Source organism: Apis dorsata, unplaced genomic scaffold (assembly GCF_000469605.1).
Source record: "Apis dorsata unplaced genomic scaffold, Apis dorsata 1.3 scaffold_99, whole genome shotgun sequence".
In the NCBI taxonomy this organism is placed as follows: Eukaryota; Metazoa; Arthropoda; class Insecta; order Hymenoptera; family Apidae; genus Apis; species Apis dorsata.
The window spans coordinates 701,081-705,456 of NW_006263397.1; the positions used below are offsets into that span (position 1 = coordinate 701,081).

The 4,376-nt window shown below is 35.0% G+C and overlaps 1 protein-coding gene across 2 annotated transcripts in view; it reads right to left on the bottom strand.

The window, feature by feature from the left end:
* Positions 1 to 4,376, bottom strand: part of LOC102672479 (proteoglycan Cow) — a 187,571-nt gene that overhangs the window by 119,110 nt on the left and 64,085 nt on the right. The gene's annotated exons all lie outside the window — the stretch shown is intronic.

Sequence of the window (4,376 nt, forward strand, 5' to 3'; positions counted from 1 at the left end):
GGCGCGAGAGGGATGAAAGGGATAGCGAAGATATTTTTGTTGCTTTTGGGGGATGAAAGGAGAGGAAAGGGGATGTAAGAATCAATGTGGAGGATTTCGTGGATGTTGGACGGTTGGTGGATCGATAATCACGTATCTCGCGGAGGAGATTTTGAAAAGTTTTTGTAAAGAAGACAATTCGAGAAATATTATTCAACTGCTTTTAATCCATGTAATACATCTTGGTTGACGATTTATATATACGGAAGAGATATTCTTCTTCGAAAAATATTGGAAAAAGAAGGGAAAAAAGAAAAGAAAATTCCGAGAAGAGAAAGAAATAGTTCGGAATCTCTCGCGGGGGAGAAATGGAAAACCAATTAAACAAAGTATCGAGGCATCAACTTCGCTGCGACCTCGTTTTATCGAGAAGATTGGAAAGTTAAACGAAAGACAGAAGAGCGTCGCGGAGTAATAAGGAAACCTTTCGATAAAAAAGAGATATTTGTGAAAAGAAAAACGGGAGAAAGAAGTAGCGATGAAAAATATATATAATATATAAAATATATAATAAAAGGATAGTGAAAAACATGAAAATCCCTGACACGAAGATTTCGATCCTGCCAATAGGACGGAAATCAGGATCCTGATGGATTGCCAGGCCCAACTTCCTCACGTTCTCGCCCAACTGATGGAGAAGTAGAGTCTGTTAAAGATGGTGAGAGACCCTTCTATATCCTTTAGGAGGATGTGAGAAAACTTGTATTCATTGGTATCCAAAATCATTTTTGATATTGTAAATTTATGAACATCATAAAAAATATCATCTTTTAGGTATCTTTTTTTCAAATTTAATTTTTGAAATTTGGCAAAATTAAAATTTCTACGAATAATTTAAATATTTAAGAAATTATTTAACGCAATTTACAATATTCACGTTTTATTTTGACATTTATCTTGTGCAAAACATTTTTTAAAACGTGTTCTAATACTCTTCAGTAGTATAATAATATAATATAGTGAATTTAGCTATTATATATCTATAATCGAACAAAATATGGTATATTAAATATCTACAGGCAATATTTTATTGAAGCAGTTCGATCAATTAATTTCGTTTCAGCACTTTATAATTGTTTCGATTATACAATATCTAATTTATAATTATATGTAAATAAACCGTATTTTATATTATGATAATTAAATTATTCAATGTAGAAATTTAATATAATCACACCTCGCGTCGTTATATCAATTATATAATCTCCCGATTTAATCGTCTCGATTAATTAACAAAATTTACATTTTTCGTTTTCAAACTTGGTTCATCTCAAAATAATAAAAACTCGTTTCAAGCAAACTCGTTTTGCTTGAAATTCGTACTCCCTCCCCTCTCTTGGATTAATTTCCATTGACTTCGTTCTCCTAAAAATAAATAAATAAATAAATAAATTTCGAGCCAACGAACACACGTTCGCCAATAAACCGCACACACCCTTAAATCCTCTCCACCCTTCATCCATTCTTCACCCACTTGGTGATCGTGGCAAACACGCGTTTTTATACCTGCGCACCGACCGTTACGGACCCACCCCCCTATCGTTTCCCCACCCTCTGTATTTACGCGGCCGCATTAGCCGCGAAACAAGCAAGGAATCTCGGCAACGTTCGCGCAATTACGCTTTGTCGCGACCCCAGCCAAGGGTGCGGAGGGTGCGGATTTAATGACGCTTTGTCAGTTTTACCGAGTCACCTCGCGGAAACGAGGAAGGATTTAATGGTTGGCGAGCTCGTGGACTCGTTAACCAAGGGGGTGAGTTCGTCATCTTCGGAAGACGGTGGTCAGAAAATTGGATACATCCAAGTGAGGAAGGCTTCGTGAAACGAATGACTTTTATTGAAACAGGGTAAGATTACGTGATTCAATTTTGGATGTGTAGTTGTAATAGTCATTATTCTAATTAGGCTTGGGCGTATTATTAAGCGTAATTGGAGTATGGGAATGAGTGAATTAGATCCTTTAAAAGTTTTGAAATATTGTGGATATTGAAGGATTAAGGTGGAGTAAACAGTTTATTCAGAAAGTATAATGGAATACTAATTTTTAATAATTTTTTTTTCTTCTTGTAGAATTATTAAATTTTATTCCATGATCTTTTGGATAATTATAAATGTTTCTTCTATTATAAGATTCTTTTTTGCTTTGTTCTTGAACAATTTTTCATTGGGAGAATTACAATATAAAATTAAAATTAGTTGTAATTCGATGATGGAGGGAATAATAAAAAAAACAATTATTAACAATTTTTTATTCCAAAATATACAAAAATTTGGGGGAAAAATTTCTTCGAATTGGTGGAAATTTGACACAAGAGTCGTGACACAAGCGCGAATCGAAAATTATTCGTTCAACCACTAATTTGCGGCCGAAAGACAGGGCTCGTTTCAATCGTAAAAGTAAATCGTCACGGTCAATATTTGAACGAATTTAATTAATATCGGGGCAGAAAGAGGGAGGGAAAGAGTTCGCTTGTTGCAAGTTTTTCACTTACATCTCCCAAATCAGCCAAATATTTGAGGGTTGTTCAATGTTTTTCATGTAACGCGCGTTTATCCCCCGTGGACCCACGTGTTTCGCGTATCGCGGTGGTAATTAACGCCTTTTAATTTTCCACGGGTCTTCAACAGAAATATTGCCGTGGCTTGATGGACAGTATTGACTCCCGGCAACTCGGGGGAGGCTTGGGCTAATCAATCAACGTTATCGACATGTTGGAATTAACGGCGGATTTTGGGGGGGGATCGACGAAACGCCTCGTACCTTCCAACGATATTTTTCGAGTAAAGGGAAAAGGAGATTAATAATAATATCTGTAATTGGCGAATACAGGAAAAAGTGTTATACAATTTTATGTACAATTCTTTCAAAACACTTCTTACATTCCGTTTTTTAAGTATTCTTTTTTTAATCGTAATTGATGATTGATAAATTAAAGATTGTCAAAGAAGTGCGAATATTATTATGATATTGATGTCAAAAATAGAAATGTTAGAAAGAAGAAATTAATTTATGAAAATTATTTCTCAAGAAAGAATGTAGTCTTCTTTCTTGTCTTTTTAATTTGGAGGAAGGAATATTGTTACGAAAATTCAATTTGGAAATTAGAAATTCTCGACCAAAGAGTAAAATTTTCCAAACTTTATCCCAAAGCTTCCTGGCCGAGCTTCATAAATTTCCCCTCTTAAGACATTTGCGGGAACGATGTGGCCTTTTCGCCTCGATGGTGGATCACGATTTATGTTGGTTCTCGAAAAGGTGTAAAAAAAAAAAAACCTGGAGATCTCTATATTTTTAAAAAAAAAAAAAAAAAGTGTCTCGTTTCTCAAATAAATTTATAGATCATTTCGATTTATCTCTCGATGAAAACTTCTTCGAGACAATCCGCGTGAAAAGAGATGAGGGGGAGAGATAAAAATTAGGACAGAATGGTGGAAAAGTTTTCGAGGAATTACCAACTTTTAAAAATCCTCGAAACAGATGGCCAAGTTTTCCTTTCGAACCCGCCAGGATTATCCGCCGGGACAGGAAAGAATAATTGCCCTGCTCGAGATACATTTCACCTGGAATGATAATAAATCGCAAGTTCCAAATAACGAGTTCGAGAAGCATGGAGTAAAATGCACATAAAAGACGTAGCTTCGATAATAAAATAATGGAAGATGAGATAGATTCGAAAATTTCGAATCGATCCAATTTTTTCCAAGATATTTTTCTCGAGATAAAATTTACCATAAAGATGGAAAATTAAAGAGAAATGATTTTTAAACGTTCATCAAATTCTTCCTTTTACTATTTCCTTAAAAATTTAAAAGAAAAATTTACCATCTCTATCGTTCCTTTTTTTTATAAAATTCATTTCAAAATTTAACACGTTGAAAGATAAAGTAAGATTGGAAACAGAATGGGAGGAATTCATCTCTCCCACGCATCGATCGAATTTTTCATCGTCCCTAAATTGTTTCCTTTCTGAAAATTAGTAGTTGTTTCCTGCCATCTCGAAATGTTGTCGATTCGCACGTAAAGTCGCACGTGTTGCTCCAAGGACTGTTCTTTCCGCGTACAATTGCCATTTCAAATGAACGACACGCTGCCACTTTTAATCGAAACGCTTGCTCGCTCGATCCGGTAAACAAAGTTAAACCCGTTTGGCCGGCGCGCCCACGACGAGAATTGCGTCACGATGGAACGATAATCGTTGGAAAAGGTTGCTCGAAAAAGAGCATCCAACCGGTGTCATTTTGATCGATAACTTCCGTGTCGTTCGTTTTATCGAGTACGTACAATTATAATTTTTATAAACTATATATATATATATATATATATATATATTATTGCG